At 35.8% G+C, this 14,715-nt stretch overlaps 1 protein-coding gene across 1 annotated transcript in view; it reads left to right on the top strand.

The window, feature by feature from the left end:
- LOC308639959 (uncharacterized protein) overlaps positions 1–14,715 on the top strand; it is a 459,919-nt gene that overhangs the window by 66,202 nt on the left and 379,002 nt on the right. The window contains exon 2 of the mRNA XM_081278364.1: positions 8,496–8,547. The gene's annotated coding sequence lies outside the window, so the exon portion shown is untranslated. The remainder of the gene's footprint in view (positions 1–8,495; positions 8,548–14,715) is intronic.

Raw genomic sequence — 14,715 nt, 5'->3', positions numbered from 1 at the left:
TTGCTCATGTCACCATATTTCTTTGTATGTATCATTAATTTTGACTGCTACCTTGTCATCAATCTTGAAAATTATTCACATGAACCATTGTTATGGTTGAGGATGAATGTGCTATTATTTGGATAGGCTTTTCATTTTCTTCAGCCAGGTACCTAAGGGTACTACCATTGAAAACCTCCTCTATATATGTATGGATTGAGGTTTCTTGACCTTCTCAAGCTGCTTACATTTGGGGTACAAGTATTTTTAAGATCCAATGTATGACCACATATTTTTAAATACAGGTTCTGTTTATAATTTTTCTTCTGCTCTATTAGTTACCAAGGAATCTTTCTCTGCAGTCCCTAGAACCTCTTAAGTAATGGGTGAATGTTTAGTTCTAAGTCACCCTTACCATTAGGCTGTAGCTGCTCTGGGCAGCCATTTCCTGGACTTTGGCTAGCTCAAGTAATAAGTGCTTGAATGTGAGGGGTTAGTAAATGCCCTTGAGGTAATCTGGCTTGATGCTCAGATGATCTCAGAAGAGATATCATTCACAAATAAATCAGACTATTTGCTTTTATATTTTCCATATGCAAAATTATTTACTTTAAATACCAGTCTTCTTCCATTCTGTCTGACAGTTTCCCTTGGAGTTTCCCTGATCCTTCTGGTTATACATATTCACTATTGACAATGACATTAGTTTTGGGATAAAGCCATGAACAACGTTTTATCAAATATCATTTAAATATGTAAAAGTTGTGTCCTGTCAAACAGGAAAACTATGAATAGATTTAAGACTAAAACCAGGCAGGAAATAGACTATCAGAGTGTGTGGGATTGTAGACTCAATTCAAGCGACAGGATCAGTTAATGTGTAACCTGATTACATTTGTAGGGAATGAAATATTTTAAGGGACTCGTCTCAGTTTCATGCGGAATATGCAGTCTTGTGGCCAGCCTTGAAATATTTTTCAAAATAATCAAGCAATTCCAGTTTATTACTATTTACCACAATATACTAGTGCCAGTTCTTTCCTTGGGATGGTATCATTTCCTTAGACCAGAGGTTTTCTACCTTATTGCTATCACCTGAATATCTCTGAGTAAGAAAATCATCCACAGAGATTGAAGTAAATTGGTTAGATTGACTCTAGATATTGTGTCACCCCTCTCCTGCCACACAACCTTTAAAGAATTCTAGGTGATTTTAATGTGTAGCCAGGATTGAGAAACTCTTCCTTATTAGATAGGTATGTCATTTAACCCTTGGAAGTTTAGTATTGACTATAACAATTAACAACAAAAAATAAATTAGCCAGACATGATGGTGCATACTTATAATCCTAGTGACTTGGGAGGTTGAGGCAGGAGGATCACAAAATCAAGGCCAGCCTCAGAAGCTTAGTGAGACCCAGTCAAAATAAATAAATAAATAAATACATGCATTGCATTAAATATTTGCATTACATTTTGGGGGGGGGTATACCAAAGATTGAGCTCAGGGGCACTCAACCATTGAGCCACATCTCAGCCCTGTTTTATATTGTATTTAGAGACAGGGTCTCACTGTGTTGCTTAGTGCCTTGCTTTTGCTGAGGCTGGCTTTGAACTGGCCATCCTCCTGCCTCAGCTTCCAGAGCTGCTGGAAATACAGGCATGTGCTGTCATGCCCGGCTTTGAACGACATTTGAGAATAAAATTTACATGTGTTTAGGTTTTAAAGTCTTTGTTAATACTTAAGAGAATTTAGTGTTATATAATTGATTGGACTTGAGATCATAATTTTAAATGTATAACTTATTTTAAAATTTGAGACTTTTAAATTGGAATGTGATATGGTAATTTTGTTAAATTTATAGACAGAACTAGACTGTTAAGTATACCATAAAAGTGTCTAATCAGATTTATTTAATAGCTCAGGAACATTTTGTTTGTTGGGCATTTGAAGCTGTTGTTTTCTAATTCCATAATTAAGCTTTAAAAATGAGTATGATGCATATGGATTTCCAGTTTTCCCAACTCCATTTGTTGAAGATGCTATCTTTTCTCCAATGCATGTTTTTGGCACTTTTGTCTAATATATGGTAATTGTAAATTTGTGGGTTAGTCTATGTGTCCTCTATTCCGTACCATTGGTCTACCAGTCTGTTTTGGTGCCAAAACCATGCTGTTTTTGTTACTATTGCTCTGTAGTATAGTTTTAGGTTTGTTATAGTGATGTCACCTGCTTCACTCTTCCTGCTAAGGATTGCTTTAGCTATTCTGAGTCTCTTATTTTTCCAGATGAATTTCATGATTGCTTTTTCTATTTCTGTGAGGAATGCCATTGGAATTTTGATCAGAATTGCATTAAATCTGTATAGTGCTTTTGGTAGTATGGTCATTTTGATAATATTAATTCTGCCTATCCAAGAGCAAGGAAGATTTTTCCATCCTCTAAGGTGTTCTTTGATTTCTTTCTTTAGGGTTCTGTAGTTTTCTATTTTATAGATCTTTCACCTCGTTTGTTAAGTTGATTCCCAAGTATCTTATTTTATTTGAGGTTATTTTAAATGGTTTAGTTTTCCTTCTCAAGGATTTGTTACTGATATACAGAAATGCCTTTGATTTATGGGTGTTGATTTTTTATCTGCTACTTTGCTGAATTCATTTACTAGTTCTAGAAGTTTTCTGGTGGAGTTTTTTTTTGGGGGGTCTTCTAGGTATAGAATCAAATCGTCTGCAAATAGTGCTAATTTAAGTTCTTCTTTTCCTATACATATCACATTAATTTTTTGATATGTATAGGAAAAGAAGAACTTAAATTAGCACTATCTGTCTAATTGTTCTGCCCAGTGTTTCCGGAACTTTGTTGAATAGAAGTGGTGAAAGAGGGCATCCCTGTCTTGTTCCAGTTTTTAGAGGAAATGCCTTTAATTTTTCTCCATTTAGAATGATGTTGGCAACAAAATGAAATTAAACTCTTATCTATCACCATGCACAAAACTCAACTCAAAGTGGATCAAGGACCTAAGAATTAAACCAGAGACTCTGTATCTAATAGAAGAAAAAGTAGGCCCTAATCTTTATCATATGGGATTAGCCCCAACTTCCTTAATAAGACTCCTATCACACAAGAATTAAAACCAAGAATCAATAAATGGGATGAAATCAAACTAAAAAGTTTCTTCTCAGCAAAAGAAACAATCTGTGAGGTGAACAGAGAGCCTACATCCTGGGAGCAAATTTTTACCCCTCACACATCAGATAGAGCATTAATCTCTAGGGTATATAAAGAACTAAAAAGCTAAACACTGCCAAAACAAAAAACCCAATCAACAAATGAGCCAAGGACCTGAACAGACACTTCTCAGAAAAGGATACACAATCAATCAACAAATAAATGAAAAAAATGTTCATCATCTCTAGCAATTAGAGAAATGCAAATCAAAACTACTATAAGATATCATCTTACTTCAGTCAGAATGGCAGTTATTATGAAGACAAACAACTTTAAGTGTTGGTGAGGATGTGGGGAAAAAGGCACACTCATCCACTGCTGGTGGGACTGCAAATTGGTGCAGCCAATATGGAAAGCAGTGTGAAGATTCCTTGGAAATACGGAAATGGAACCACCATTTGACCCAGCTTTCCCTCTCCTTGGTCTATACCCAAAAGACTTAAAAAATAGCATACTACAGGGACACAGCCACATCAATGCTTATAGCAGCACAATTCACAATAGCTAAACTGTGGAGCCAACCTAGATGCCCTTCAGTGGATGAGTGGATAAAAAAATTTGGCATATATACACAATGAAATTTTACTCAGCAATAAAAGAAAATAAAGTCATGGCATTTGCACTTAATTGGATGGCATTGGAGAAGATAAGGCTAAGTGAAGTTAGCCCATCCCCAAAAAACAAATGCTGAATGTTTTCTCTGATATAAGAGGCTGACTCATAGTGAGATAGGGAGGGGGGGCATGGGAGGTATAGATGAATTCTAGATAGGGATGAAAGGTGGGAGGGAAAAGGAGGGGGCAGGGGATTAACAAGGATGGTGGTGGAATGTAATAGACATCATTATCCAAAGTACATGAATGAAGACATGAATTGGTGTCAACATACTTTATATACAACCAGAGATATGAAAAATTGTGCTGTATAAGTGTAATAGGAATTGTAATGCATTCTGCTGTCATTTATTTTTTTAAAAAATAAATTAAAAAATCAGTTTGAAATGTTTGTGATCTTGTTAATGTGAGACCAGATTTAATCAATATATTACTTGGTTTATAAATTGATAGTGAGATTTATAACTTAAATGTAAGTGTTTAAGGAATACTAGAATTTTTAATTGATAATTTAAGTTAATTGAATATTATTTTCAAAGCCATAGGTGGTCCATTTTTAAATAAGCATTTAAGAACCATTCTCAAAATTTACTTTGGTGATGGCCAAGTTCTTTTACCTTTGCAAAATTAAAATAGTTTTTTTCCTAATTATAAAAGGGATACCCAATTCAGAATACAGAAAGACATAAGGGATGAAATGAAGCACTCATAGCACCTGGATTGTATTGTGAGCAGGTGTAACATCCTTTGTAATACTTGGCTGACCAACTGATTAGTTTAATCTGTTATCTTTTTTTCTCAGCCATCTATTAAGTTGGATGGACTAAATCAGATGAAATTACCTTTGCTGTTTTGTATAAATGCTTGCTTTCCCTCCTTTCTTACTGTCTTTTGAATATCTTTTTCTTATAACTTTTAACTCTAAGGATTGTATTACATTCCATTATGGGGTTTTATAAGTGTGTGTATATACAGTGTATAATTGATACACTTTTCTAATATAAACATTATTATGAGGAACATATTTGATGACCATTTCCAGAAAATTTATTTCTAGAAGTGCAAATGAGAGATTAATTTTTGAACACCTTATCAAATTGTCTTCTAGAATGTCCACACACCTGCATGATTCTGAGAAATAAGCCCATTCTTTGGATGGTAATTGGGCATTTTCACATCATTTAGGTAATTTCTTCCTTTGGAGGGACTTTTGGTGTCTACAGTCTAGTTCTGATTTAGACTCTTCCTTAATGATGTGAGTTTGGAGGACAGAAGTCAAGTCTTAACCTTAACTTCACCTGCTTTTATCATTTTAGATGTTACTTACATACTCAAAACCAATTTTCCTGTTTGTCAAATGAGGATGGTAATAATTCCTGCCATTTATGTGAGAAGGTAGCTTATGGAAAGAGAATGGCGCACACCTATTTGGAAGGAACTCACCACGTATGTTTCTTGTCTACTTAGACATGAGAAGATGGAATTTGGTTAGTTGCTGAAATGTGCAAAAGATTGGCAAACAATTTAAACTTTCAGTGCCTGCTTGAGTATCCCCTCTGATATCTTGTTATCTTTTTGAGCTGATGTTTAATAAAAATTTTGAATCAACAATGCAATCGCCACAGGAGCTTCTTACCTGCTTCTCATGACTGAAGCATGTTTTAAAAGATTTAAAACATTAAATGTTACAATGTTAAAACATTAACACTAGATAACTTGGAAGATCATTTACATCTGCTCTACTCTGTCCAGGACTTGAGTCACCCCTTTGTCCAGTATATCCATGCTGTATAAATTATCCTTGTGTCAGTTTTGGATATCAGATTAACTGCCATAGTATCACAGTGCTTTTACTAAAGCATCCCTAACTTTTCTTAATAATAACCTCAAAGCACAAGAGCAGTGATGGTGGCAATTTTGTTATGCCAAAAAGAAGTCATAAAACATTTCCTTAAGTGAGAGGTGAAAATTCTTGACTTAATAAGGAAAGAAAAAAGATTGTATACTGAGATTGCTAAGATCTTTGGTAGGTATGAAACTTCAATACATGAAGTTTTTATTGTGAATAAAAAAGTCTTGCTATTTTTTCTGTTGTATCTTAAAAAAAAAGATCATTTACAATAGTTACAAAGGTGATTCTGTTCCTACACACCATAAAATTTAAGTAGGCAGATTCAGTCACAGGGAAAAGAAGATCTTGAAAAATAACTTATAGTTCTGAGTACCACATAAAGAGATACTTGAGCTAAGGTACAAAGTCAGAATTAGCACACACTGTGTAAGAAAAGGAGAAAAGGGGTGGAAAAATGCAGAAATATCTTGCCTTATGAGTTTGGATGCAGCTTAGTGAAAATAATTTTTCCTCTGAATGAGCAACTTTGCATCAGTTGCTTGATTGTGTGTGGACAATCTCAAGCTGTAAATACCACATGGGAAGCAACCTAAGTGATCATATGCTCCAATCCCTTCATTTTTATAGTGAGAAAAATGAAATTCTGGGTGGTTCTGAGGTACATTTGATGATTTCTTTAATGAGTAACTTCTGACATTTTTATTTATATTAATTATCAACACCAACCTCTCTGTTTCATGGAAGTAGAGACTGACACCTGGAGAATCTGAACTGTGCTGACTGTGATAAGCCGAGTCCCTTGTTGTGATGTTCCTCTTAGCAGATCAGTACCCATTGCTGAATGTCAAGAATTCCAGATGATCTTATTATCTTGAAATTCTTCAATATGTGAAGGAAAATTCAAATGGATTTTGAATTCACTTTGCAATGCACACAGAAGCAAATGGCTAACAAATAACAATTTGGTTATCTGCACCTAGTTTTCTTGCTCCTTGGATATTCCTTGGAGGCTCTGAGATGATGAGTGCAGAAAGGTTTCCAGGAGTGTGTTTTATGGAATGTTACAGTGCCAATCCCACATTCTCAACTTTTTCTATCTAGGGGAAAGTGGTTGTTCAAGGAAACACATTTCATGTTTTTAACTGCCTGGCTACAGTGACTATTGTCCTTGAGGTTTAGCTGTGGGTCCTCCCTGGTCACCCATGTAAAGGCTGACCCAGTGGTTTTCTGTGGAAGTCTATGACTTTTGGAAGAGATACCCTAGAGAAATAGTTCTGGACACATCCCTAAGTAGGAAATGGAGATCATAGGAGAACAAAACTTGATGTGAACAAATACCAGAAAGTAAGAGTGATCTGTGATCCACTATCAAATAACTAAATGGCCTCAAGTCTTCTCCATTTCTGTCAGATGTACTTGTCAAAGATAAAATGCAGGTTCAACTTAAGACTGTGGAATTTAAACAGGACAGGCAGGAAGATCTATTTAAAATGCCACCTGGTGCCCTTAGAGAGGGCCAAGTCTTCAGGTGAGCCCTCACCTTTGGCCCGTGCTAGCAAATTCTGAGAATGAGGCATGGCAGCACAATAACTTATTTCAAACTCCAGGTGTGTATGCAATACCAGTATTTGGCCTTAAAAAAATTTATTATAGATGTCTGGAATTGAGACTGTTGACTAGGTGCAAACATTACCTCATACTCCATTTGACACTTGCCCAGTTGGAGGGGAGATTATAAAGGTAAATAAAAATGTGCTAAAATGTAAACGTGTGCTATTTCTTCAGCAAATTGGGTTTTCTTGTTATAGCCATTTTAGTGTTTTATGAGTCAGATAATAGAAATCCTGAAATTAAGTACAGATTTACAGCTTGTTATGGGAACACTTTCCACTAATCCCTTGAATTTTTCTTAGTGAGAATAACTTCTTTTATGTCATGTCTCTTTGAGAGTTTTCAGAGAGTATCTATCAATTTTGATAATGAACAAAAGATTGAACAATTGACATTTGGAGATCCAAAGAAGTGCACAGTGGCAGCATCAGGACAGTTAATGCAAAGTGGTGTCAGCACCATGGTGCCTGCATTTTGTCCCTGTCCTGTTGACAAGTCCCCAGGTGCTAAGCACCATACTGTAATTATGGGAGCTCTGATATCTACAGAGAAGTTTCAAGACCCCCCAGGGACAGCATAATTCTAATATATATAGAACTGAGGCTCTGTATGCTGTTTTTTTCCAACACATACATATATGTGATATAGTTTAATCTATAAGCTAAGCACAGTTAAAGATGAAGAGCAACAACTAATAGCAAAATAAGATAATCAATATACTATAATAAAAGTTCTTTGAAACTTGTCAATTATTTATATCTAAAATTTTCCACTTAATTACTTTGGATTATGATTGACCATGGGTAACTGAAACACCAGGAAACAAAACTTCAGATAGGGTAGGACTATGGTATTTTGGAGGGCCAAGGAGGCAGAAGAACAATAATAATCAAAACTGTTTGATCATCAGCAGTGAAAGTGGTGACATTGAATTAAATATCACAACAATTTGACATTGTTGTTATATGACACAGTTAAACAATATCACAAAAATCTGATCCATACAGAGAAAGCCAAGAGAATTTCAAATAGGTAAGAAAGAAGAAGGTGTTTGAAATATTTGGTTCGGTTTGGACTTGCGGGCTTAGCATGTTTGTAATATGTTGTTAAGCCACCTTTTTAAAATGGCTGTTTTGACTGATGTAAACCACCTGAAATGTGCCCAAGAAGCATCTGGTAATGGAAGTATTGATTAGTCATCGAATTCTTACAGAACTCTGCCACCAACATGCTCACGATAGCCCCATCTTCAAAAAGAAATCAAGGTATGGGAGAAGATGCCACCAACATGCTCACAATGTTCTGTGCTTGCTTGGGGGCCATTAGCACCTTTTCCTGTCTCCCCTTCGAAAAAGTCCATATAATCAAATTCCCTGAATGTGTTGCTTGACTTCAGAGTCAAGTGCAGACTTGGTCATCAGAAGATGAGATGGGTGATTCTTGAAGGAGTTGTTATTTGCTTTGTGATACCATAAGATATGCATGCTCTTCTTTGCTGAGACCCCATCCCAGAATCCTAGCTCATTTTTTTTTTAATCTTTGTTTGAATCCCCTGGGATATAACAAATTTGTTTTGGTCCTTCAAACTAGTAATTGTAAAAGCATGCTCAATTTAATACTGGGATTTTTTTTGAAAGCATGTTGCCTGATTGCACTATTCTGACATTTATGACTGTTTCTCCTTGGAAACCATGTGCAGTTAGTTGTAACTGGGAGTTGGTATAAAGGAGTGAATGAAGGTTTATTGGCATTGTTTTATTTCAGAGAATTCCTTTCAGAAGGTAAAATAAGAAATACTGACTAAATTGGAAAGACTGGAATGTTCTAGCCTATTAAAAGTATGACCTGATTCTGAGTTCATACGTTACCCACTATTGATGTCAGTGCTGTAGCAACAAATGTAATATTGGGTTTCAAAAACCTACCTAATAATAATACTTTTCCACAATGAATAGTAACCAGTTAAGACAGAGGACCCACAGGGAACGTACTATAAGTGTCCCTGAAGATTATTACACTGGTGTGAAAAGTCACAGGAGTATACACACTGGGCCATGTGTTACTAGTTATATAATTCTTTTATATAAAATGCCTTTTATTATTTTATAAAAAAAGAAATCAAGGTATGGGAGAAGATGGCCAAGTGAGTGTATCATCATTTAAAGTGAAATATCTGACTTCACCTACTGAGAGGAGCCAGTTTGATGTGAGAATCTGTTAATGACTTCACTTTGCTTCTGCTGATGTCAGCCTGAGAGTGTCTCTAAGCCAGCAGTTTCGAGTGAGATATTTGCCATTTTGGGGAGAAAGAATATAAATAGAAAATGTTAAATGATGATTTTGGCTTTTCTTTTTTTTCTTTTATTTTTTCTTTCTTTCTCTCTCTTTTTAAAATAAATTTTGGTTTTTACACTTTATATGAAAATTGGTAACAAAGTTTCATGTTGGTCTGGTTTAGCATTTCTCAACTTTTTTCATTATTGACCCCAAGGGAGCTTATTTTGGGGGCTTTTTAATGTTACTCTATGATTTTACCCATTGCTCTAACTTTACCTGCATATGGCTAGGTACATTTAAGTTTGGCATTGCGAACTATCCGTGGCTCTCTCGCAATTAAATACTAAGATGTTTTTTTTTTTTTTTTTAATAAACTCCTAAGAACCAATTTTTCATCTTTTTTTGGAAATGATTATATCCCCACTTAAAATACATGATTTATTTGAAATACTCTTATGTATATAAAACTACATTAATTTTTAAATTTTCTTATTTATTAAAAACTTATATTCATTTCCAAAAAAATCAGAAGATGCAAAGAATATATAAAACTCCTCCCTACATCTAACCTACCAAACACAGTCCTTGATAACTGCTTGATGTATGCATTTACAAATCCTCATCTTAGTATGTTTGTGTGTTTGGAATTTTAGGTGAATAAAAAAAATAGAATGTACAATATGTAAAGTTTTATAACTTGGTTTAGTCCTTTAATATTATTTTTGAACTTCTTTTCCTTTTCTGATTGTTCTTGTCAGGCCTTTTGGTCACAGCAGTGAAAAAACTGACTGAAACAAAGTTTAAAAAATCTTGCTCAAAGGACAAGACATCTTCATTACTAATGTGGCACAGAGAAATCATTTCCAGTCTTATGTCTGAAAGGTTACTGGATATGTGACCAATTACACCTTAAGAGTTAGAGAAGTAGCTCTTCTGCTTGGATATTTTGTAGATGACCTTTAGTCAATATCTTAATTATCAAATGTTTACATATATTATTACTAGTATGTTTAGAAACCTTTCTTTTCCTTTTACTTCAGGTAAGTCAATTCATAGTCACAAATAATTAATTTTTGCTAAGACCCTCTATAGCCAAGAACTATTACTCTATGAGAGGAACATTAAGGTCTGTGACTCTTTCTCATATTTTCCACAGTAGATTTATGTTTCAAAATATGTTATTTCACACACGTTATTGGCTTCACCTTAAGTTGAACTTAACATACTCAATTTCTTGGTTTTCACATGAAATTACTAAGACACATTTTCAACAAAACCAAAGTAAATCCAGAAAACCAGTTGAGTTTTTAATGAAGTATCTAGAAGTGATCATTATCATTGCTTTTTTTCCCCCCTGAGCTGAGCTTTGTTCCAAGATGATATTGGTTTGCTTTTGCAACTATATTCTGTAAGGATGATTATTGAATTGCTTCTGTCCAAAACTCTCTGATGTCAGCTATTTAGTTTTTGACATGGGGCATCATAAATGCTACACCAATTTTATATGATAGGGAGGCTAGTGTAGGTAGAAAGATATATACCTTTTATCTGTGGTTAGAATACTATTATAGAAAACCTCAGAAACAAAGGAGATAATGCACTAAATGTAGGAAACATCATTTTTTTGACAGAAAAATCCCAAACACTTCTTAGCTTCATGAAACCTTTTGTTAGGATTTGGTTGGTTTTAGAATTTAATAAAGTGTAGAGACAAAGGGTCTAGAATCCAAATCTGGAGGTGCTTCTTCTTATCCTAGACACTACTAGGAGTTTGTTGGATATGTTTTATTCTCACAATATGTTATGAGCCCCATTTAAAATATAAGAAAATTGAAGCTCAGAGAAAATTACTCCTTCTCAGTTCCATGTACACAGTGTATTCCTGGTCTAGAAGCAGTGTTGATATCATTCCAAACCTTTGTCCTTCCCATGATAATCTGGTAATAAATGGAAATACAACATTCCTATTAAAGAAGTGGTCAGTGCCACATGATTATGTGGAGGGAGGTGGGGCTGAGAAGTGCCTAGTAATGAGATTCCAACCTTTGGACTGATTCAGGACAATGGAACTACCACCTGGAAAAACTCAGGAGCCATCTAAAGTACTATTTGAGATTCCATGTTTACCTGTTCTCAGACTTTGAAGAAGCCAAATCTTCTAAGGTATAGCTTATATCTTCTGGAGTCCCTCTCTGGATGGCCCCTGTTTGAGTAACTCCAATTTCCCACTGCATTGCCTGAGGACTCAACAACAACAACAACAACAAAATAATAAAATAAAATAAATAAAAATAAAAAATAAAACTTGAAAATCCTTGATTTTACTCTTACACAATTTCACTTTTATAGGAGAGCTGAAAATCATGTTCTCAACTCCCTCTGAGAATGCATACATGCTTGTGTGACTTTTGCTAGCAAGCCTCACATCGTCTGACAATCTGAGCCTGGGCTGTACTGGAAAGACTTGGCCTTCATGAAGTCCTTCTCTTGTGCCAGGTGTTTTCATGTTCAAGCACTGGTTGGACCCTATGGTTACATGTACATTTTGCTCTTCATGTAACTTTCTTTACTAGATAAAAAATGTTCTGATGAATGACTCAGCTAACTCATGAAAATTTCTTGCTGTAACTTGGAGGTGCCTTTGGGGAACATGAGTTAGGTCTCCAAATCCCCCAGTATACATTATATATCACCTTTGCCCCTGTTTTGGTCCACTTTCTGCTGCTGTCTCAGAGTGCCACAGACCAGGTAAGTTAAAAACAGCAGAAGTTTGGCGCATGATTCTGGAGGCTGAGAAATCCAAGATCAAGGGGCCTCATCTGGCGAGGGCCTACCTCTTGTATGTTATGTGGTGGAAACATCACATGATGGGACAGCTTGCACACACACACACACACACAGAAGGTGGTGTGAGGGGAGGAGGCCAAACTCCCTGTCCTTATAGCCATCAAGTCCTGGAGATCACAACATTAATCTGTTCATGAGGAAAGTGCCGTGACCTAGTCACCTTTTTGAGGTCCAATCTCTCAACACTGTTACAGTGGCAATTAAATTTCAACCTGAGTTTTGGAAGGGACTTTCAAACTACAGCATTGCCTTCCCATTCATCCTCTTTGGAATGGAAACCCCCAGTGTCCAAGAGCTCTGTGCTCCTTCTCTCATGCCAGGATGTGTGCTGCCTTTTCTGCCAGCTTTCCTTCCACCCAACTGATGTTTATTCCTGCCCTTTCTGCAGGTGAGAGGCCCTACTTTCTCATAGGCCAAACCTAATGTGTGTGTGTGTGTGTGTGTGTGTGTGTGTGTGTAAAGGAGAAAGGAAGACCCTCTTCTAGCACACAGATGATCTTTTCCTGGTTTTGTGCCAGGTTCGTGTGGCCAGTTGTGGGAGAGCAGAATTGTGGCTAGCATGGACACCTCTTGCTGGGGGCCAGAGTCATGTGAAAGTTTATCTCCCCTGGCTGTGTTGTCTGCAATTCCCATTTGTTTAAGAAATGGGAACCTTCTAGTATTTTATTAGCGTAAAATACATTTAATATCATTCACATTGCTTATTCTTAGCCATCCTTTTTGAAAGAATTTTAAAAAAATCACCCTTGATGGTTTTGCTAACTTTGTTTCTTTTCAGGCAAATGCTCATACTTGGTCTTTTTAATATCTGGGAAGTAGATGCTAGTGTCCCATATCTTACAGAAAGAAAACTGGGAGGGCATGTGGCACAGGAGCAAAGACGAGATTTCCCAGGTTTCTGTCATTCCCGAATCTGTTTTCATTATGTTATCCATGCTGCTTCCCCATGTTATACGTAACTCTTTTCTGAATTTGAAAATGAAAGGGAATAGAAATTGTCAATATGAAGAGAGGAGTATTCCTCTATTTGAATTTGATAAGTTTTCTGAAGTGAATAGCCAACCTATGGGCTATAAATAATATCATCTATCCCACTGCTGTATTCAAAAATGATAGAGGCAGGGGCTGGGGATGTGGCTCAAGCGGTAGCGCGCTCGCCTGGCATGCGTGCGGCCCGGGTTCGATCCTCAGCACCACATACCAACAAAGATGTTGTGTCCGCCGAGAACTAAAAAAATAAATAAATAAATATTAAAAAAAATTCTCTCTCTCTCACTCTCTCTCCTCTCTCACTCTCTCTTTAAAAAAAATGATAGAGGCAAGTAATACATTCTTGCTAGTGTGGGATTTACTTCTCTAGAGATTTAAATAGCAGCTCTTCATGGAAGAAAGAAAGATCATAAAAATGCTGGTGGGTTATCTCGTCGGGTGGAGTTGTAAGAATTATGAAATCATGCAGAAGGGTGTAGCACACATCTGGCCTTTTATGAAGTTAGGGGAAAGTGTGACATTCATTGCTATTCAACATGTTCAATTATATTTTGGGTTATGGATTTTTTTCTTCCTCATTTCAAAGGGTTTTCCTCCATATATGTTTTCTAAGATTAAATGTGTCCCTCTAATACACTGGTGAAAGTTAGGATGAAATCCATGCCTTTTGGTTTTTTCATAAATAATAGGAACCTGTAATAGCTCATAGAGTTCTATTCAAATAGGAATTCTTTGGGTATTAGAAGTGTTCTTTCATTCATGTCTTTTGGTCATAAATCTCCATTTTTCAAGAAACCTGTTCCAATCTAATGAAAATTGAAATGATTCTGTCAGTGTCAGAAATCTTGGTCACTGTTAGCCTTTCCTTTAGCTACTTTTCTTGCAAGAATTACATTGTTGTTATTAATGCTGGTGTGCTGGGGGATGGTTGATTCCTTAAATTTTTCTAATACAAGTATTCTTTGGCTGATAGCTTTTGTTAATTAAATAGACTATTACATTCGGAGAATGTTTCTTGTGTTCTTTAGCATTTTCAAATTTCCTGTTGTCCTGAATTTCATTATAACAACTGCACCCACATCTTGTGAGATCCTCAGTTGAGGAGTAGTTAGGAATAAGAGATATTCCTTAAAATCTGGATCACTGTATTAATAAGGTACATACCTTCACTTTGACTATTTTCAGAGAAATCAGAGAGGTCTTCAGAAAGTAACTTTATTGAGGTATTTTTAAATTTGATTTTCCTGCCATTTGTAGACCCATAGTGATACTTTACTGTGTTTTTCTCCTCATTATAGATTATTTCTACACCTTGGCAC

The sequence above is a fragment of the Spermophilus citellus genome (assembly GCF_964194105.1).
Source record: "Spermophilus citellus genome assembly, chromosome: 2".
NCBI classification, from domain to species: Eukaryota; Metazoa; Chordata; class Mammalia; order Rodentia; family Sciuridae; genus Spermophilus; species Spermophilus citellus.
This window is presented reverse-complemented; position numbering and strand designations above follow the sequence as displayed.